The sequence below is a fragment of the Typopeltis vanoorti genome, chromosome 19 (genome assembly GCF_054136105.1).
Source record: "Typopeltis vanoorti isolate ZY-2024b chromosome 19, IOZ_Tvanoo_1.0, whole genome shotgun sequence".
Taxonomy (NCBI): domain Eukaryota; kingdom Metazoa; phylum Arthropoda; class Arachnida; order Uropygi; family Thelyphonidae; genus Typopeltis; species Typopeltis vanoorti.
The window spans coordinates 104,629,879-104,653,578 of record NC_143567.1 but is presented as its reverse complement, the minus strand read 5'-3'; the positions used below and the strand labels follow the sequence as shown (position 1 = coordinate 104,653,578).

General features: G+C 35.4%; 2 protein-coding genes across 3 annotated transcripts in view; one reads left to right on the top strand and one right to left on the bottom strand.

Moving 5' to 3' along the window:
- The window catches only part of LOC150096421 (uncharacterized), a 63,205-nt gene extending 42,430 nt beyond the window's left edge, over positions 1 to 20,775 (bottom strand). Inside the window, exon 1 of one of the 2 annotated variants that reach the window (XM_090408847.1) lies at positions 20,657 to 20,775. The gene's annotated coding sequence lies outside the window, so the exon portion shown is untranslated. Of the gene's footprint in view, positions 1 to 13,743; positions 13,913 to 20,656 lie in introns of those variants that run through there. The other variant, XM_090408846.1, reaches the window with a different exon arrangement.
- The window catches only part of LOC150096419 (uncharacterized), a 74,368-nt gene continuing 64,866 nt past the window's right edge, over positions 14,199 to 23,700 (top strand). The window contains exon 1 of the mRNA XM_090408850.1: positions 14,199 to 14,323. The gene's annotated coding sequence lies outside the window, so the exon portion shown is untranslated. The remainder of the gene's footprint in view (positions 14,324 to 23,700) is intronic.

Here is a 23,700-nt window from a genome sequence, read left to right as displayed (position 1 = left end):
ACTCCCAAAAATATATAAAGAAAATGGGCCATTACGTCCCATAGTGGATAGCATTGATTCCCCCACATACAAATTAGCTAAACATTTGGCTAAAGTGCTCGCACACTATACTGGCAACACCATCACACATAAAAAACTCAGCCCACTTAAAAGCCAGCATAGAAAACCTTACACTCCAACATACTGACATAATGGTCAGTTTTGACATGTTCTCCTTATTCACAAATGTCATACTCAAGGAAACCTTAGAGCTAATCCAAGCTAAATTTCCTCCCAATATCTCAGCCCTATTTCAGTTCACAATGAACTCAGGCTATTTCGTTTGGCAGGGAAAATTCTACAAACAAATAGAAGGAACAGCCATGGCTTCACCACTCTCCACACCCTTGGCCAGCTTCTTTATGGAGACTTTTGAAGAGAAAGCCTTACACTCTGCCCCACAAAAACCAGTCATATGGCTTTGCTACATTGATGATGATGATGTGTTCGCTATTTGGCCACATGGCTCTAATACACTCCTCTCCTTCTTAACACAGTTAAACAACCAATACTCCAGAATCAAGTTCACCCTGGAAAAAAAAGGAAAACAACAGCCATCCTTTCCTAGACACATTAGTCACCTGCCAGCCTGATGGAACCTTGTTTTTCTCTGTTTACAAAAAACCCACCCATACAGGCAGATACATTCACCAACAATCCCCCCCCCCCTCACAACAATATGGAGTTATTAAGACACTATACAACAGGGCTAAACTAATCTGTTCAAATGACAAAGCCCTAACCACTGAACTAAATCACATCCTCAACACTTTCTCAGCCAATGGCTACCCCCCCCCAAAAAAATATTGAAACCAGTAACCCCCCCCCCCCTCACAACAAGAATATCAACCACTTCCACTAGACCTACCTTAAAGTAGGTCGCTTGCAGCTGCAAGCTGTCCTATTTTGGCCAAACAGGCAGGACAGCGAATATCAGAATTTCAGAACACAAGGACTAAAACATCCGTTTTCACCAGTATCCACTCTGGTCTTGCAAACCATGCTCTGGATACACACCACAGAACACGGTGAAAGAAAATCACAATAATACACCATAGCAAGTTCAAATTCATAAGACTTTTCAATGGAATCAGCCTCATCCCTAAGAAACGTGTTAAACCTCAACAAGTTTGGTTGCATGAGACTGCCCCAAATTTGGGAGATGTACATCAGGAGACCTTCAGCCCAAAGGCCAAGAATACCTACGTAACTAACCTGCTAGGGAGCACCATTAGGACTTTTACGAGAAACAATAGCTTCCTCGCTTCGTCCTCATTTACTGTATGTAGTGTGCCTGCGTGCACGTGTCTTTATTTTAAGTTCCTTTGAAGATGGCAACGTGATGTTGCCGAAATATTGGAAATATATATTAAAGTTTAATTTAATTTATATTCTAGTGTACGTTGTGAATTCCTTAAATTAATTTATATTATATCAATTTATCTATTAGAGCACTGGAATGGGGTAATTTGAAAAAGAAATGAAAACATAGAAAACTGTTTTCTTTGCTCCCATTGCTTATCCAGCATATGTCAGGTATTTTTGTCCTGCAAAACACACCATCTAGTTAGAAGAACATACTAAGAGACAACACAGGCTACATATCTTTTGTGCATAATACCAGTGAACATGCAAGTACAATTTGATAGTCCTCTTACAGGAAATAATATATGTGGACTTTTCGGTAGTGTTCATGACCATTTAGTGAAAAGGAATATTCTTTATTTATTGAACTGTGAAGGTCAAGGAGTGCAACTAAAAGGATGTTCTGCAAGATAGAAAAACCACAAGAATTTTCTCAATTTGGGAAAATTGCCTTTGGAAATACTGCATGCTTTCTGCAATAATTAACTCCCAGTAGGATACTTCACTTGATAACTTGTGGAATTTTTGGAACAATGTTGAAACAAAAGTGAACCATATGATCCAAAAATAATTTTGCATGGAAATCTTTAGTGTTTTCGATGCTTACCACTAGGATTATTTTGCTTTGAAAACTCATTCAAAATAGCTCTTATAACAACATTGATTTCAATAGACTTCATTCCAGTGACAGCACTTTATTGCAGGAAGTGGATGAGATTTGAGATGAGAGTGATGGTTGACAGCAGACCAAAGTTCAAGTGTTGCAAAGAATGCACTTTGCAATGCTGCTATGATACGAAATACTCTTATGTGTAGGGATAAGGAGGTGGTTGTGCCACTGCATAAAGCACTGGTCAGACCACATTTTGATAACTGTACTCAGATTTAGTCACCTGGCTTTGAATGCAATGTTCAAACATTATAGATGGCCCAGAAAAAAAGTGACTAAGACAATATCAGGACTCTGGAATGCTAGCTATGCAGAGAGAGAAAGAGAGGTTGAAGAAAAGTGGAATGCAGAGTTTGGTGGGTAAGAGAGAGAGAGAGAGAGCAGGAGAAGCGATTTAAGTTACTGAGGTGATTTTATCTTAATAATCCAGAGGGATTATATAAAGAGTAGAAGATGAGGGGAAGAGAACAACTAGAGGCCATCCCTGGAAGTTGTGTCAGACTGTGTTGAAGAGGGGTGTCAGAAGCAGATATTTTACATGGAGAACTCTCAGTGAATGGAATGCATTATCAGAGTATGTTGTTAATGCAAGAAGTGTCAAGGATTTCAAGATTCAGTATGATAGATTTGTTGTCAGTTGAATGTAGAAAATACAATGCATCAGATATTATAAAAAATAAAACAAATGTATATAAATTAAATATCTTTGTGTGTGAATTTCATACAAGCTTTGTGAATGTCAGTTCAGTTTTTCCTAAGTAAGGCTGAAGTCTGATATACAAATTCTAGGCATTGTGTGATATATGAAATGAATGATATTTTCAGGAACACAACATTTCCTGATTATAATGATGTCTACAGAAAGTGAGAAACCGAAGTAAAATTTAACGTATAGTAAGCCTGCAAAGTACTGTATTGTGCATACTATCTTACAGAGAGCCAGGCTAACAAATTCACACAATATACAATTGCACAATGTTTTCAAGACATTGAGTGTGGAATATCATCAACCTGTGAGTGCTTTCTGAACTCACGAGTTTAATTTATCATTCTCCCACCATTACACAGTACTGCACATATGCATTCATCCAGTTGCATATTTTATTTAATTTGGAAAATAAGAACAAAGCAGAAATTTTTACAATTCTTATAATGGAAACATTGGATCTAATAAGTGTGAATAGAACATAAGCTAAAATATACATATAATCGACTATTATGTGAAAAATTAATGTTTTGCATCTATAAAAGGTATAACTGTTTGGATAAAACTAATGCATGGAGGAAGAAATTAAATCAAGTAAACTAAATGTGCTAACAGATGTTGAAAACATTTTGGAACAGTTATTTCAGAACTAGTGTTTCATTTCATTCCACTACCCCCAACTATTATTTCCCCCACTGCCAAACTCTAATCTTTCCCTTTCTGTTGTCTTTGTAACACCTAAGGATATAAAACTTTAGGCTGGGTTTCAATTCACATCACTTAAGTCGGCAGTATTTATCAGAAATCAAATTAAAAAAAAAAAAAAGAAGAAGAAAAACTAAGTTCCAGACCACAGCAATGAAATCTCACTGAGAACATGCCATGATATTCAGCTATTATTATTATGGGCAACTCCAAGGAGTCGACAGACTCATCGAGGGAGGCCCTACCATCATGACAAGAACAACTATTCGACATTCGCACAGTATCTATCATATCTTGCCTTAAACTCATTCACAGTCATGGCAGTCACAACAAACTATGGCAGCTTATTCCATTCATTCACCACTCTCCAAGTAAAAAACCTAGCTCTAACACCCTTGCTAACCACACTCTTGCCTAGCTTCCATGTATGGCCCCTAGTCCTCCCACCGCCAGTCCTATTCTCAAAAATATCTTCTGAATTAATCTTATAGAAACCCTTCAATAATTTGAATGTCTCAATCATATCACCCCTTTTTCTGCCTATCAACCAATTTCTGCAACCCACAAATCTTCAACCTGTTCTCATAAGGTTTATTCCATAGAGCTGCTGTCATCTTGGTCACTTGTCGCTATGTACACAGACATCACTCATCTGGGTTCTATTTTTATTTTTTCACTCTCAAAATACTCATCTAATGTTATTTTTATTATGCGACACCTCCAGGGAGTCCAAAGACTGATCAAAGGAAGGCACCTACTCTGCAACTCCGTCTCCACCACTGCATCACCAACTACAACAAACCGCATCTACCATCATCATCTACACCAATGTCATTTACTGCCGACTAGTATCACCACCACTAGTATTTTTCACAGACAATCACAAACATCCATGCCCACAATGGGATTCAAACCCACAGCCTTTTGGCTGGAGAGAAATTTACCACTCAGCCAACCAGTCCGGCTACATTAAAAAGAAAAGTCAACAATAATGTCTGTATCATGGCCAACAGCAGCAGGTATAAAGTATTTTTCCTAATTTGAAAACTCTCTGTATTTATTCAAAATTAAGTGGATATTGAATCCAGCATTATTTCTTAGCTGAATAAGAAACTCTAAGATAGGAAATCTAAGAGTTTCGTGCCGAATATAGAAACTATACAAAGGTTTCGGCGAGTCCAAGCATAAGCCAACACCTGGTAATACACGCTGGGGCAACTCGTAGTAAAGGTGGATTAAGCTCCAATCACTGTCGTCAGTATTTTCATATAATGTAAAATACATCTCCTAGGAGATGTATGCTGTTATACATTATGGGAGGAGGTCACTACACAGACTGGTTTCGATCTTTATTGAGGTCTCATCAGCATGTAGGTAGATCAGACATAAATACCAAGGTTGCAGTGATATGCAGTTTATTTCCTTACTATGGCACGAAACTCTTAGATTTCCTATCTTACACTTTCTTATTCGGCTAAGAAATAATGTTGGATTCAATATCCACTTAATTTTGAATAACTTTAGATCGCCAAAGTGAAGCCTGTTGACTCTTTATCTCAGTAAATTATTGGTGCACCTCTTGGCAACTCGTATAGTAAGGAAATAACCTCCATATCACTGCAACCTTGGTATTTACATCTGGTCTACCTACTCGCTGATGAGAGGTTAGTACCTTGATGTATGAGAGGCTCTGCTTAGGGTAGGCTTTTGCCTGTCTCTGAGTGGGGTCACCACTGAGATTATGGCTCAGTCTGGTGGAGGCAACGCTGAGAAGTTCTTCTTGGTAAACGGGTGAGCCTATCACTGAGTGGAACAATGCTAAGTTGGATGATCCTTCGGTCACTTGTAGGGAGTGGTCTAGGGGATCGCCTAATTTTTAGAGAGGTCTTGACTTAAATACACCTCAATAAAGATCGAAACCAGTCTGGGTAGTGACCTCCTCCCATAATGTATAACAGCATACATCTCCTAGGAGATGTGTTTTACATTATGGGAAAATACTAAGGACAGTAATCAGAGCTTAATCCACCATTACTACGAGTTCCCCCAGCATGTACTACCAGGTGATGGCTTATGCTTGGACTTGCCGAAACTTTTGTATAGTTTCTATATTTGGCACAAAACTCTTAGATTTCCTATCTTAGAGTTACTTATTCAGCTAAGAAATAATGTTGGATTCAATATCCACTGAATTTTAAATAACTTTTGCATCACCAAAGTGAAGTCTGTTGACTCTTTATCTCAGTTAATTTCTGCATTTTATTTTATTTATATTTTGTCTGGTAAATAATACCGTTTTATTCTTAGAATTAATATTTTGAATCACTTAATTGAATTATGTACACTGCTTGGAAAGAAGTTATTGCTCACCCCCATTTTGCCATATAACAAGTGGCAAGTTTGTAGCTGGTATAAGACTGCATATGTAAACATTGCAAACATGGTTAATAAACAAATAAAAACAAAAACATTATATTAAATATCATTATCAGTGATAATAAATTATTAATACCAGTACCATTACTAATATAGTATGTACATCTATCCAAATAATGTAAGCTGTACTACAGTGTATGTCTTTACTAATGTGTTAATTTCATATAGGTAATTACATTACATCCTTTTTCAAACATTAAAAAATATATATACAGTGGTATCTCGCTAATCCAAACCCTCCCATAATCCATTTGAAAGAAAAAAAAAAGTTTTATTTATTACGTATTATTTTGTGTACTATTGTTTTTATTTAATAATTATTATTTTAACTATTATTATAACAGTATTTTTTTCATACTGTCCATTGTACAGTTATAGTGTAAGGATATTTTGATTCATTGTGTGTTCACGTTTGCTTTTTTATACTGTACACAAATAGATATTAACGAATGGATTACAGGTAATACCGAAAGTGAATTTGAAATCAAATCAGATGCTGAAATTATAAATATGATGCTACAGAATGAATTAGAAGACTATGATGACGACAAAGAACTCGAAGAAAAAAAAAGCAAAACATGAAGAGGCAGCTGGGGTTTAATATGTGTATAGAATGAGCTAAGCAGAATGATATGCCATTCCACAAAATTTTATTGCTAATCTAATTCAGCTCCGAGAAGAAGCATTTGAAAAAAGTTTAGCTTCCAAGAAGCAAAAGAAAATCAGTGACTTTTTTTTTACAAAGAAATAAAAAAACTTCTTTTTTATGTTGTGTATAAGAAAGTGATTTTTTAAGCAAATTAAGTTACGTACTGAACTATACAATTTTTTTAAATCAGAATCCTTAACAATACAGGTACATACAAACTAATCTTTTTACTAAAATAAACTTGTGTACTGTATTACACTACAATAGCTTTTTTCTATCAGTTACTTCATTCATTTACAATTAAATTGATGTTCCATTAGAATCTGATTATTTTTGTATTAAATAGTAGTTATTGTTGTCTCTTGTGGGGAAATTCGCTAATCCGAAAGAGCACGGTTTTTATTAGTTTGGATTAGTGAGATACCACTGTATTTTAATACAAATAAATATTAACTGTATAATTTCTAAATTATCAATGCAAATATTACTGCACATCATAATATGCTGTCTTGTTACTTATGTTAATATTTTACTGCACATTTCTTAATGTGCATTTGTAATTGTATTTTTATACTATTTAATTTATTTTATAGTTGAAAGAGTGTCTCAGAGTAAGTTTGAAAACGATAATGTTTTCAAAAATTTGGAGAAAAGAGCAAAGGTAATAATAATAGTAAATACCTGCTAGTTTTCTGCTCAGGATATAGACTAGTTATTACTAACACCATATTCCAAAATAAAAACATGTACAAATTCAGATGGAGAGAAGAATCGAGGAATAAAAATATTCTCACTGACTATGTTATTGTTGACAATGGTGATATGAAGTGATCACTATCTAATATGGAGCAGGATAAAATTGAACTTCCTGTTGAAAAGAAGAATGTGTAAGAATGTTTTGAAATAAATCAAAGTTGAACAACTATCAGATGTGAACTATAAATGCAAACACATAATTGAAGAAAAACTAAAAAAGTTTGAAAACAAGAATCAAACCTTGGAGATTCAGTAATGAACCTTAAAGAAAACATCGATTGTTTCAGCCAGAGGCATGTGGTGAGGTAACCTGCAAGAACAGAATATCGGTACACCATGGTTAACTCAGAAAGTTAAAGAGGCAGCCAAGGAAGAGAAGTAAGCATATAGAAAGTTCCTGGAAAATAAGTCAGCTTGTGCTCTTAGGGAGTACAGAGAAAAATGTAAGAACGAAACGCATTGTGTAAAATTAGATAAACGAAAGTCATGGGAAGACTTTGGTAAGAAGATAAAAAATAAATATCAGGAAGGTGGTAAAATATTCTGGGGGCTATTGAAAAAGATCAAAAATGGAGGAGAGTACTGTAAAAGGAATTAGAGATGACAGGAGATATGAAAACTGAGGATAAAGATATTCTTGATGTATGCATTAATACTTGGAAAGAGTGCTAAATGAAATGAGCAGTGATAGTGTGGTAGTAGAACATGCTCAACTGGGATGCCATCTAGAATATATATTGAAGGAGAAAAATATACTTGAAGAATATACTTCAAGAATATACTTGAAGGAGAAAAAGCTATCACAATCCTGATATGTGTAGCAGCTGAAGTATATATTAGACCAGAAACGCTAAAATATGGATGTATAAAAGTTTTACAGTAGCTATACTGCATAATTCAGAAGTCCTGGTAAGAGGGTCGAATTACAGATAATGGGAGAAGAACACTGATACTACCATCTATCTATATATAAAGGGAATAAAGCCGAATGTGAGAATTACAGAGTAATTTCTCTACTGAATGTTCCTGGAAGATTTATGGAAGCATTTTTGAAAAATGACTAAGAAACATTGTGGAGGAGAAGCTTAGAGAAGAACAAGCTGAGTTCAGGCCAAACAGAGGTTGTCAGGTTAAGATTTACTTTAAGACAAATAGTAGACAAATCATAGAAACATAGCAAGGATTTGTATTTAAGTTTTGTAGATCTGGAAAAGGCATATGACAAGGTGCCAAGACGAATGCTGTTCAAAAAACTCCAGTTATAAGGTGTAAATGGGACATTATATCAAGCAATACATAATCTCCGTTTGAGTAGAAAATAAACAGGTTAGAACTGAAGGAGGTATAGAGAGATGGCTTGATGTTGAGTCAGGTGGGCGATAAGGGTATACATTATCTCCACTGTTATTCATCATCTATATGGATCACATTATCACACCTGATATCAAGATTGGAGATGTTTCTTTCAGCTCTTTACTTTGTGAGATGATATTATACTACTAAATATATTCTGGACAAGTCTACAGGATACCCTGATGAAACTGAATAACTGCTGTAATAAATTTGGTATGAAAAATCAGAAACACAAAGACGATGAAAATAGGCAGAAACATTGAAAACATTAATTTAATTGCATCCTGAATGAATAACCTACAGAACAAGTGAAACATTTCAGCTATTTAGGCACACTTTTTAGTGAAGATGGCAAATTAAATTTGAAAATAGACAGCACAGCAGCATCAGGAAAGCTGGCAGTGGCACACCCAGAGGAGGGGGGAGCAAGGGGCCCTGGTCCCCCCAAAGAAAAGGAAAAAAACACTAGAAAGTTTTCCAATAATCTTTCCTAATTAAAATTCATTTTTTTACAAATTTATGTTGTTTCGTGTCTTCTATTTCTATACTACTTATGAATTAGTGATCATTGCAGATGCTCAGTCATGGGTGATATATGTGATGTGATGTGTGTATTCTCAAACTGTCTACTCAACTTCACCCCCCCCCCCCCACGATTAATTAGAATAAGACTTGACATTGCTGGCATTCAGGGATGTGTTAGCAGAGATCATCTCAGGTGGTATGGCCACCTGAACAGAATGGGAAAGGAAAGATTAGATAAGAAAGTTGTTTTGCCAAAATACTGAAAATGGTAAAGAGGCGATTGACTAGTTTCTAGAATGTTGAGTATGAAGACTGATCAAGGAAATGTCAATTGCTGATTAGTGGATAGGAAGAAGGATATGATTGAGACATAAGTCACTAATGGATTATTACCAAATTAATGTGGATGAAATTTTACACAGAATGGGAAAAAAGACGAGGCCATCCTTTTAAACTGCATAAGGACAATGTGAGCAAGAGGTTTGAGGAACAAGTTTTATGCATTGAGTATGATGGATGATTGGAATGCAGTGACTGAGAGTGTTGTGAATGTAAACTCAGTGAAACCTGCAACCATCTTCTTGAATCAATATATGGCTGATGATAATACTTTCTTAACAGCATATTCAATGAACATTTTATTGTGAAAAATGAAGTGATCTAGTTTCTCTTCATCAAGTTTTATCTTTTTTAAGATTTCTTGATTTACAAAATTTTTTTCATCGTCACAGCACCTTCAAATCATTATAAATGGTAAAGAGGTGATTGACTGGTTTCTAGAATGTTAAGTATGAAAACTGATCAAGGAAATGTTAATTGCAGATTAGTGGGTAGAAAGAGGGATATGATTGAGATATGTCATAAGAGTCACTAAATGATTCTTTGGTATGAATTTTAATATGTAGTTTCATTTGTTGTGATTGTGCAATGGCACAATTGAATTTTTCTCCACTGTGAATTTTTAAGTGTCTTTTAAGATTTCCTTAGATAGTACATTCTAATGGTTCTTCTATAGTATGAATTCTAAAATGAAATTTAAGGTTTCTGTAATATGAAAATGTCTTTTCACAGAACTTACATATGAAGGATTCCGACTATAGTAGGAATTAAAATGCAATTTAAGGTCTTCTGACTCAAAACATGTTTGTGACATATGGTATGTGAGAAGGGTTTCTCTTTAGTGTGAATGTCTTTTAAAGTTTCCTGATGTTGACAAGCTCTCACAGATGGCACAACAAAAAGATTTCTCAGAAAACAAAATCTGGAGTGGCATTTAATATTTTGTAATTCAGAAAAAAAAAAAAAAAAATTCTTATCACAAAGAATATGTAAAAGGCATTATTTGAATAATTTTTATATGTAGTTTTCAAAAATCAGATGTTAAAAATTTCTTATGAGGGATACTACACCTGAAGAGGTGGTTAATGTGACTTTTCTGTTTGTGCTTGAAGCTGAAAATTTCTCATCACAGATGCTACCTTTGAAGGACTTCTCATTAGAGTGAAATATTTGATGTGATTTAACTTTCTATTCCTGAATATATGTTTTGTTCTGGTGATAATCAAAAAGTTTACACATATAAATTTTCTCAGAGTTTTGTGCATTTATTACATTCATCAAAGCTTTATGTTAATTGGCAGAATCAAATCATGATGAAATAAAGAAAATCTCTCTTTATTAGCAAATAACAAATGATATACATGAATTGTTTGGATACTGCTGCCGTGTCTGAATATATACTTGGTATTCTTAATTAAATAACTAAACAATATACATTCATCTGCACAACTGTGGCTCAGTTGGTATAGACGAAGCCCTTTGATCAGAAAGACATGGGTTTGATTCCCATCCAAAACGTGAGGATCCTTTTTCAAGCCTCTTTCAACTGAAGGTGAGTTAGCCGGTCTCATACGGAGGTAGGATTTCTTTTCACCAGGAAAACTCAGGTTTTTCATCCCCCCCCAGAACAGGCAAACTGGCTCAGTGAAGACATGCATCTACAGACATAGGACACACCGGGAGGCATTGGGCTAACCACCTTATCCTTGAAGAGGTCATGGTTTCAAATCGTAATAGGCCATGTCTAATATGAATATAAGAGGCCACTAGGCCTAATACAGGAAAGGAAGAGGATCTATTTTTATTTAGCATATGGCATAAAAAAAAGTCACATGACAACAAAATATATAAATACATGTTTGTGCACACAATAAAAATGAGACAGGTAGTGTATATATACAAATAGCAGGTAAAAAAAAAATATCACTAAAATTTTAAGTCTAGTTCAGCTAACCATTCAAGAGCTGAAGGAACTGCCTCAAAAAAAGTCTCTCAGGTCACCAGGATAGGCTCTTATGCTACAATCCTCCACGATGTGCCAGATGGTTTGGTTTATGGCCCCATAGTCACATTGGGGTGTAGGTGATCTTCCCCACTTGTGTAAGCTGTCTGTGCAGATACGATGTCCTGAGCATATCCTATTTAAACTTTTCCATAGATGACGTGGAAGCTCAATCCCTTTGGGATTTTGTTGGGAAAGATATATAGTAACAGGGGATTGCTATTTATTTTTTTTGAACTCTCTTACGAGAACATCTTGTCTGTGTAGGTTCGGTAGTGCAATGTTGCTCAAAGATGGAAGCCAGTAGAGGGGAGTGGATCTGACACAACCTGTTTTTGTCCTCATTGCTGCATTTATTTGCATGTCGATTATCTTGAAATGAGGATTGTTTAGCCATATTGGTGAACAATATTCTGCTGCAGAATAGACAGGCCCAACATGGAGCATCACAGTGTCATAGTAGAAGAACCCCATTCCAAATGACTAGAGAACTTTCCAGTTCTCCAATCTCTCCTGTTTCTAGTATTTTATTGAATAGGGTTGTTAAATATTCTATTGATGTGTTGTTTCCATATGACCACAGTTCAGTAGCAACAGTATCAATGCCTGGTGATTTATTGCGTATCTTTCTTGTTTTAAAATTTTTGGTTGGTCGTTATTTTCTTCTATTGTTAGCATTATAGTTTTGTTTCCTTGGTGAAAGATAGTCTTAAAATGGTTTACCAGATTTTTCTTATATCTTCAATAGTCCCGGTTTCAGTCATCTTGTTGTTTATCATTGTTACTGCTTTTGCTGAGAATTCCTTTGTAATTTCTCTTATCGTGTCATGGAAGACGTTTAGGTTGTTTTGATGGTATGCTTCTTGGCATCTCTTAGCTTTTTCTTCTAACCATTCTACATCATCAGCATAAGTAAATTTTCTTTACCTGGTTTTCTGTAGATCTAAGATTGGTGCTAATACTAATAACTGTGGGAGCCCATTGTTCAGCTTTCTCAGTTTGCTCATTTTGTTTCCCAGTACCACATGAAAGAACCTGTCAGAAAACATGTTACCAATAAGTCGTATAATGGATTGGCATGGTATAACTTGTATCAGCTTGTATAGCAATCAGTCTTTCCATACCGTGTCCTATGTGGCAGCAAGGTCAACAAACACAACAGAAGTTTTCAAAAATCACTGTAAGCCTGCCTCGATATGGGTAGTATGCCTTAGTACTTGGTCCATGCAGCTATGTTGAGCCCTAAAGCCTGCTTGCTCAACTGGGATAACTTCATATATTTCTGGCCCCAATTCTGTTAAAGAGTTTTTCGAGGAGCTTATAACAGCAACTGAGGAGTGCAACTGAGCGATTGCTCTCTACTTGATCTTGAGGATTGTTGGGTTTTAATATGGCTATTGTTTTGGTTTTCTTAAAAACTGTTGGAAGGTTTCCTGTCTTTAAAATGTGAGAAAAGAATCTTGTTAGCCATTGACTAACATTTTTTCCACAGTTAACCAAGAATTCTGGATGAATACCATCAAAGCCTGATGCTTTGATTATTTTAACCTCTTTTTAGGCCTGTTATTTCGTCTGTGGTAAATTCACTTGAAAATTGGGAACTATCAGCTGCACTTGGGCGTACGTTTCTGATCTTTTAACCTTCCGTGTGCGTTCATGATTTCGAGGAAGGAGGAGAAGGATACGTTCATCTTAGTATGACTACAGAATGATAGCCTGCTCACCGACACCCGCCACACGGGCATACTCACGTGAGCTAGCTGGCGATCAACAAGCCGCCACGCAGACTTTGGAAAATATTGATGTTCAAAAATAGTCAAGTAAGTTCTCGAAAACTTACCTGACCATTTAAAGCCAGTGAAATGAACAAATCACCAACCCAATACAAACGGAAAAAACATCCAAAACATGTAAAAAACCGACAAAGCGTGGCGGTTACTGCTTCCTCTCGAAATTCCAAAATTTCCAGTTGGTTGCGCTGTGTCATTCCAAAGGTAAGGGATTGTGTCATGCAATTTTGTAATTTTCCAAAGGAAGCAAAAACCGCCCATAGATATTGTGCAGGCTGTGGTCATAGATATACCAATAGTTCATCAGGATATCCGACGCACGTGAACTGCTAGAGGCTTAAATATTAAATGCGAATTTTTTTTTTAACTTTCGCGAGCAAAAAACATCTCAAAAATAAAATTTCTTACCTATCTGCTTTAAGTAAAAGTTTTCTTGTGACGAATTGTTTTGATATTCCAATGATGAAGTTGAATGACAAACGACTGCTTACAAGCACATTGTAAGGAACAAAATCAAAAGTTTTGAAACAATTTGAGAAATCAGTGTGCGACATCACTATCACATGGACAACGCATTGGCTTTATTAACTGCAGCTAACGACTGATCACAAAATACTTCGTTTCCAATTGAAAAGGAGGTAGTTAAACTGCGCATGCCCGACAAATGGTTTTCAATTGGTTAACAGTATGGGACACTTTATACAATTTTCGAAGGGCTCAGTCTCGTATCACATTGTCGTTTGACCCATGGGTTCGCGTTAAGTGTTTGTTGTAGATTTCATGGAAGAGCTAAAAATTATCTTTGCACAAGAGCCGAAAAATAATCTCTTCAACAAAACGATTTTTTGTAGATTACGATCACTGTTTATTCAAAGGCTACTGGGTGGCAAAATGAAAGAGCTGTGGAAAAGTTGTTTCCACAGATTTGTGTGTAATATCACAAATTTGCTATTAAATATTGTTCTTTGATAGATGTGATCGGTATTCGGTGAGTGTATTAATTGAATTCTTTGTGTGTAGTTTTGAGAGTGATCGATGCGAAAGGTGAATGCATGTAGCATCATTTTTCAAAAATAGTGATGTGTCGTGGTTGCTATATGTATGAAGCTCTAGTATAATACGCTTGTAATTTTGAAATTTTCATGTCATGCTATTCCTTACCTTTTTTAGTTTTCATAAAAAAAAAATCAAGAAAACTTCGGGCTCATCAGTACATTTTGAGCTGCGTTACCACGAAATTAGGGCTATTTCCCTTTCAACTGTTGCTTTGGAACACGGACGTCTATTAAGACCGTAGTCCAGGTCTCGTTGCGTCAGTTGGAACGGAGGAACCTTTATTTGGCGTGTTGGTGACGTAGACCTGAAGGAGGAGAGTAAGAGTTCCGTGAATCATGGCGCGAATTTCAAGAAGGAAGTGTACGCACGTGTATTCCTACAGGAATTGTAAGTATATATTCCCATAGAAGAATGTATATAAAATTAAACCACCATGACATAAGTAGAAATAAGAAGCGTATTTGGTTCTCGTCTCATACATGCTGTCACCTCAACAAAGCCTGAAATCAAGTTTCGTACTGTTACGTAACGGTCGCTGCCGATGAGGGTGTCGGGACGATGGGCCGACAAGATTTATTCGCCGCAGACAATGTTGGTGTGGTTCTGGATGTCGTGCATTGTACAGCAACCGTCGGTTTTTATATAATAAACAATTCATATCAGTCAAACCTCAAAAAAAAAATTACCGTGCATAGGTCACGAGCAACAACAGATAACTTCCAAAAGCAACTGACTGCGTATCGTCAAGCACGTATGATAACGTGGGAATCTTATTTCTGTCGTCACTACTCACAGAACATCTAGAGAAACAAATGATAAATGATTGCCGTGATCAAAAATGTGCATTCATTTTCATATGCCATAAAAAAATCAAGATTTCCAAAACGTTTCCTTTGCTTACCTGAAGTGCGTCTGCACTTTCTCTATTACCGCTTTCACACATATAGTGCACGACGGAAGGCAACAGTAGAACATTTCGTGTTTTTGTCCAATCACGTTAACCAACCAACTGGTATTTATTTTTAATCAACAATTTAGAAATACAATCCCAATATCACTGATCTCCGCTTTATTATTATTATTAGCTGAGCCCTCCCTCTTCGCTGAGGTGAAATTGTACTGCCAGTTGTTCACTTCAGCGTTCAGGAAACCCTTGTATAACGCGGTACTTATACAACGCGGTTTCGATATAACATTGTCTACAAAATATAAAAAATTCAGACTCCCTCTGGTAATGTGTTTCTTAGACTACTCTAAAGCTTTTGACTGTGTTGAGCATGTGAAACTGTGGGAAGTAATGAAAAGAATGGGTTTTCCTCAACACACTATCAGGTTGATAGACAACTTGTATAAGGAGCAAGAAGCCACAGTAAGAACAGGTGTTGGATTGACTGATTGGCTTCAAGTTGGAAAAGGAGTTAGACAAGGATGTTTACTTTCTCCTCACTTGTTTAGTATATATGCAGAGAACATCATGCGGGAAGCATTGGATGAGCTCAGCACAGGAATTAGGATAGGAGGTAGATTGATCAGTAATCTGAGGCACGCTGATGATACAGTACTCCTTTGTAATGACATGGAAGAACTAGGACTAATTCTTGGCAAAGTTAACAAGATCAGTAATAACAGAGGACTTCAACTCAATTCTAGCAAGACAAAGATTCTCTTGTCTTGCTAGAATTGTGTTGAATTGAGTTGAGAAGCTCTTGAGAAACGTGTATCTTAATGGAGAAAGAATTGAGGAAGTCAGCAAGTTTGAGTACCTGGGATCCATTATTAATGTGAAGAATTGCTGTTCAGAAGATGTCAGAAAAAGGTTAGGAATGGGTAAAACAAAGTCAAAGACCTGTCTAAAATCTGGAAGGATGGATCTATCTACATGGGAACAAAGTTGAGGATTTTAGATGCAGTTGTTTTTCCAACAGCGACTTATGAATGCGAGACTTGGAACCTAAAGAAGTCAGATAAGAAACGGATATCTGCTTTTGAGATGTCGTGTTACAGAAGGCTGTTGAGGATATCATATACTGAAAGGCGTAAAAATGAATGGGTATTAGAAAAGATTAGTAGAACTTTAATGCTCCTTAAGGATATTGACAGAAGAAAGTTAAATATTTTGGACACATAGAAAGGATGGAAGGAGGACTTCTCAGAACACTAATAGAAGGTACAGTTCCTGAGAAAAGAGGGAGGAGTAGACCATCAATGAGATGGATGGATGGCGTGTGTGGAGTGACTGATCTTCAGAGAGTTGAGGCTGCCACAAAAGCAAACAACAGAACTACATAGCGAGGCCTGGTGTGGAACATCACCGAGCATCGGAGTGACCATACGGCATCTGTAGATGCCCAGTGAACATAGAGAGAGAGAGAGAAACTGCAGTAACCCTTTATCTTGTCATATATTTTTCATCGCGCTTCTTAAAAATCAAATTTTATCTTTCTTAAATTTGCGTCTGCCCGTATCGCGCATGTAGTTATAAGTAGCGAATTTATATTAGGGGAAATACCCTTCAGCATGCATGTTACGTCAATTGTTTATCTTTAAAAGCAGGGGGCGGCAACGTTTTCATACTCGCGGGCCACATTCGACTTTTATTTTTAATAATCGGGCCGCAAGCGTTTAATTAAGAGAAAATAGTGAGTGAAAAAAATACTTAACTTATCAATCTTAAAAAACACAGAAAAGAAGACTGACTCGCGACAAGTTGTCCAGCGATATCACTAAGTATAGGTATAAAATTAATTTTAATTTATTATTCATAATTATAAAAGGTATTATTTAAATAATTCAACATACGGGCCGCATGCCATGTAAGTATGGTCAACCTTTTATGGGCCGCCGGTATAAATACCCCAGGTATAAAGTGTTTATTGTTGAAAATTGTCTTCTTTTCTGCCAGGAAAGCGCATTAAAAATTATAATTGTGTTAATCTCAAGCTGAGAACTTTATTTTCTGGTGAGTTACATACAATATGTAAGTTTTATTTATTTATTATTTTTTTTTATGTAAAATATTTATTTTTACAGTAATGGCCACTTAGAGGACTTTAGCGATATGGTTGAAAACGAAATTAGTGAATTAATTAATGGGAGACAGATTTAAATGAGAAGGAACTGGTACAATTAATAGATGACGTCGAAACATGTGGCGGGGAAAGTTCTGCCGAAGATTCTGATTGTGATGAATCCGTTAAAGAATTCAGCTTAAAGAAATTAGTAGAAGGATTGAACTTGGCAAGAAAGTTAAGATATTTTACGGATAATGATCTCTCAATGCAGCGCTCCGAAAAATTCACGAGACAATTGGATATTTGTTTCGATCCATATTATGAACTTAATAAAAAAAAAAAAAAATGGCAGCATAGTGGTAAGCAAGGTCTTATTACTGACTTCTTGATAACTAAACCAGCCAAAGTATCCAATGAGAATTCTACAAAAGACGTCCAAGAGATTTCAAGTGATGACGACGACAGGCCACTCGTAAATAAAGAAAATCTACGAAATGCTAGTTTTGAAGACAGTGATGACGATTATAATATGCACTTTGTTTTATTTTGCCTGAAACATTTATGCATTATGTGCAATTTGTAATTTTTATAAGTTTATACTATGTATTTGTTTCATAGTTTATGTTTTCTTAACTTACATAAATTATCTGATTGAAATAAAAATATATTTTTGTTGGATATGTCATTGTTGTTTACATAATTAAAAGAAGAAAAAAAAACGATTTCGGAACATAACCCTACTTTTTCTATATGATCTGAGTGTCGCATAAACGATTTATATAACGCGGCATTTCTATGGAACCTAACATCCGCGTTATACGAGGTTTACCTGTACTTCCATTAATGGCAAACGAATTATTAATAATTAACATTTGTGATATGTGTGCCCTATAAGTTGATGGGTAGAGCAACTCATGGGGGCACACATATCAGAGGGAACGATATTTGTTTGCAAAGTATAAATAACTAACCAATAATAAACAATCACTCTATATACATTTAGTAATTCGGTTAAAAACTATAGAGAGAGGCTCACGTGGTTCATTTAGGCGTGGCAAGAATGCATATGGTTTTGATGGAGCATGAAATCATCGCGTAAAATTTCACGTACATGTTAGGTGTATGTTTCTTCTTTATGTATATTTCTCATCGTTTTAGCATGTAAATAAATGTATTTTCTTTTACTAAAATAAAGAGCCAAAAGGCTTCATTTCGGCGATGCAAATTAGTGTAAATCAAGTAGATATTAAATCCGGCATTATTTCAAATCCAAATGTAAACAAATATTTAATGTCGATGAAGCCGGCCTTTTTTGGAAGCGAATGCCTTCCAAGACTTTTCACCAAATCAGAGAAATCTCAGCCTGGTTATAAAGTCGCAAAATCGAATAAAATTACTGCTAGCAATATGCGAGCAGTTTTGGAAGCACATTCTTTCAATTGTGCAAATGATTTTAGAGGCTTTTCAAACGAATCTAAGTTAATTAAATCTCATTCTGTGAAATTGAGTGATTCTGACCTGTAAAATTTAGATGTACAGCGGGAAGATCCTGAAGAATATGAAGAAAATTTAATCACTAACAAGCCCAAAGAGATTTTACAGAAACAATTTGAAAATATTTTTCGTACAATCGAAGTTTTTAAGCAGCAATACTTAGAGGCTGACCCTGGTGAAGAGAGAAGTAGTAGAAAAGGCAATAGGGCCATACCGTCAGTTATATGAAAAAAAGAAACAGAATGCCCGCCAAACTACGTTAGCTCAATTCTTTGTTAAGAAGCAGAATAATAAATTTATATTCTGAATATGCCTTATTGTCTTTCAGCTTCATAGTTTTCCTTTAACTAGGTCTTGAGATATACCCTAATTCTTTTATAAAAAAAAATCAAATAAAATAAAAAATTAAGAGTCAAAAAAAGAAATTTGAGGAACGAATTATACTTTTTCCCATAGGTTATTATATTCGATTAGTGCGTTTTGAATAATGCGCTGTTTTAAAGAACGCGTTAGGCACATTAATCACGGAACAATGAAATTCATCTCTCACCTAAGAACATTACAAACATCCATGCGCATTGCGAGTTTCGAATCCGCATCTTACTGCTAGGAGAGGTACGCTATCCAGTCGGTTGTTAGCGATATGATATTTTTAATTGCAGTTTATTTTTGAACGTTTCACAAGAGAGATAATTAATTACTTATTTCATTTTGGGTGCATTTATGTATACTTTTTTTTTTTCAGTAAAGAAGAAATATATAATTTAAAATTGCTTAGTGTCATAAAATATTAGTATTACATCCACAGATGGCAATTTAGCTTGTGCTGATTTACACATAATGATAGGACTAATGTAATTTTATTATCTTTTTCTATCATATAATTACTCAAAAAGTGCACCTATGTTCTGAAAAACTACTTTATGAACGAGAACAGCGTACAAGATTTCTTTACTAAGCAGGAAAAGTGCAATGATTTTCAAAATACACGTGTTCAATAACTGAAACACTTCTCCTTCTGAATTAGTTAAGATGACATAGTAATAACACCTGGATGGGTGTCTACATGTGCAGAACAGAAAAATAGTGAACGGTTAGAAGAATAGCTATTATTCTAATATAATATAATAATATTTAAGGTAATAAAATGTTTAATATAATACAATTATGACAATAAGCTAGCCACTGATTAGGTTACAGACATATATGATTTTGTAAGTAAATCAGTGATTACGTTGATTTCTGTTTATACGTGATGTCGAGCGACCGACATTATTATTGTTGATATTTATTATTATTATTTGACATATTTGTTCATAGGTGTCGCTTCCCTCCATTGCTAACAGACGCGTGAATTTTGTGCTCCTCGTTATTTTGCAGTTATATTGTGGATAATCGACAATTTTATTAAATTTGAATATAGTATTCACATCGGGTAGTAACTTAAGATAAGCCACGTTCAACTGTTTTATAAAAATACCGAAAATTTAACTGGAAACTTGTGATTTCATGAATGTCTATCGATCCTTCTGGTGCAATGCTCCTTCGTCATTGTCCACAAGGTTTAAGCGATGACCTTCGAAGTGATCGCGTACGTGATCTGATCTTCAGTCCTACGTTCCTTTCCCTCCAGGCAGAAACCTTTCACGCATATAAGGACTAAGCAACAACTAACTTCAGGTATGACACACTGATTTTCATTCTACTAGGCTCTTTATGTTAGAATTCTTTCACTATATTACTACTTCGTTTAAACTTACCAGAGTACAAATATTCCTTTCAAAATGGAAGAAGGAGTACGCAACCGCTGTGATAAAAACCTGCCTAAATACGGGTGGTTAAAAGTCACACGATGGGGATAGCGAAAGTGTTGATCGAGAGAATAGTACTATGACTGATGTAAAGAATGAACAGTTGGTTGTAATGAGAGATAGCTTGGTTCGCGGAGTAATACACAGGACGGAGCAGAGAACGAAAAATCAAGAAGCGAGTCTTCTACGGCGATTTTTCATAACAGACGTGATTGGCAAGAGATTGACAAGATCGTGCTTCCATGGTGTAAAAATTAATGGTGTTAGTGAGGCTCTTACAGCTCAAAGGGTAAAGTGAAAGATTTGATCGTTTTAGCTGGAACGAATGATTTGAAAGGTCAAAAGTATGGGAAAAAAGAGGATATGAAAGAATTACTGGAAGTAGCAAAAGAAAAGAGTCAGAGAGAGAGAGATAAGATAGCAAGAAAAGGGAATATCTAAATGAGTAGATTATGCAGGAGTAATAATGTTGAGTTTGTCGATGTGTGAGTGAGTTTTACGGGCGAAAGGAACTTATACAAGAAGGATTTTTTGCATATGAATGGATTTGGTGTTCAGAGTCTGGAAAAAGTGTTGTTGAATGAAGTGAAAGTGGATGTGCCAAATCAGGAAAACTAGAACTTTTAGGAGGTAAGCTGTTGAATGAATATGCAGATATCAATTAGGCATTTGAGTGTAAGAATGTGCATAAAAATGCCTAAGTACCAGTGATAACAAACCAGAATGGAATAATTAGTATAAAAATTCAGGACAGCTCTTTGCACAGGAATATAAATAGGTTTTCCATATGTCCATAGATATTAGTGTATAACTGCAGTTTGGTTAGATCATTTATATACGAATATATTAATCTCGATATTATTTTCATATTATTATTAATAATATTTATTATTTCACGCGTCTGTTTATTTACAGGTGTCGCTTCTCTCTACTATGAATTGAAGTGTGAATTTTTTGCTCCTTGTTAATTTGCAATTATATTGTGCATAATGAACACTTTCGTTAAATTAAATTATAGTATTAATTTCGGATACTAACTTAAGATAAGCTGCGTTCAACTTTTTTTACAAAAAAAGCAGAATTTAAATGAAAACTTCTGATTTTATGAACGTTCTTCGATCCTTGTGGTGCAACGCTCGTTTGTCTTATTCTATAATTTTAAGACGTGGCCTTTCAAGTGACGACACATACGTGACCGTCGACTCGACGTTCCATAAAATGCCTAAATTAGTACCACTGGTACTAATTGGGCAATTTATGGAACAAACCAGAATGGGAAAATTAATGTAAATGGTTGAGAGACGTAAAAGGAATGATATGTTTGAGAGAAATAAAATACTAAAAGGTTTTAGAAGATTAATACAGAGGGAATTTTTCAAAAGAGGTCTGGTGGTGTGAGAACTAGGAACCATCCTTGGTAACTATTAATCAACGGTGTCAGGGAGTCATGAGTGTCAATGAGCTCAAAGCAAAGTATGATATATACCGCGAAAATGTTAGATAGTGCCAGCATGAAGCTCAAGGCCTCCCTCGATGAGTCTCTGGTCTTAAGGGAATTAGCCTGTAATAATAATAATAATAATTAATGGTGGCTACGCTCAATGTCTTAAACTTTACCGGCCATTATGGATAAATACGCATCCTCATGTTCTTCGTATCCATCATATAGTTCAATGTAATATCAATGATATTACAATTTTAATATGCACTTCTCATCCATGGTAACCTGGACGTATATATACGTCTTGGCTGGCTGTGTGGTAAGCTGCAACGGCAACTTACACGTTGAGAATTCATTAGCGAAATCTCTAAAAGTTAAATCTCAAAGGCTCTGTATCCCCCTGCAGAGAACGAACATCCAGCAAAGCAGATTGAGACCAAATGAAAGCTATTCTTCCGAAATCCTTTATATAACAGAAATATCTCATAAGGAATTAAACATAATAATCCCTTCTTCGAGAAATCAAGCTGTCAAGAACAAAAGAAATCGAAACATTACAAGAAATCCTCAACATGCACAAACAAGAAATAAATGATCAATTAGTGACTTACGAAGAATTTTGAAATTTAATAAAGAAACTATACAAGAAGTCCTAAGGTCGGTGAAAGAAATGAAAGAAAATATAAAATCAGTTATGGAAATATAAACACACTGAAGAAAGAACTTAATGAACTAAGTTCCGAACTAGCGAAACTAAAGATAAAAGTTGAAGAATCTCGGCAATTGACTTAGAACAAACCTATACAGATTTAATGTAGACCAGACACACAGAGAACTTTAAGAGCTGTTGTAATACGAATATTAACGGTGTATGAAAATAGGAGTTATCAGCAAAGAAATCGAAAACTTAGTCAACGGTTTACAAACAGAAGAAAACATCGCCCTTCACACATCATAGTTCATCTTTCGTCACAGTAGACTAAATAAAAATTAATTAATTATAGCAAAAAAATAAAATAAAATAAAATAAAACAAGACGAACCTGGTGGAATATAATTTGTTCCCGGAAAGAAATCCCTGTATATTTTGAACGAGTATCTAGCATCATACTACAGGATTCTTCTCTATCTTTCGAGGAAAAAAAAAAACAATACAGGAGCTACAAATACCTATTGCTCTAAAACTCAAAAAGTATTATTATTACTATCATTAACTGAAACCTCCAGTAAGTGAATTACTCATCGAGGGAGGCCATACTTCACCGAAAGCCTTCTGGGATGCCAACCTTCCTTTAAATTCTTTTACACTAGATTCACTCACTATCCCCAAAGTCAAACTAAACCCTTCACTCACCACTCTGTGGGAGAAAAACTTAACTCTTTCCCCTTTCTTGCCTGCGAACAAACTTAATTTCCATGGATTCTTCCGTGTTATCTACCCAACTTCAATATAACTAAAAATTTCATTAAACGATATCCAGTAACACCCATTCAAATGTTTGTAAACCTCTATCATATCATCCCACTTTCTCCTGTTCACCAGAGTCTGTAAT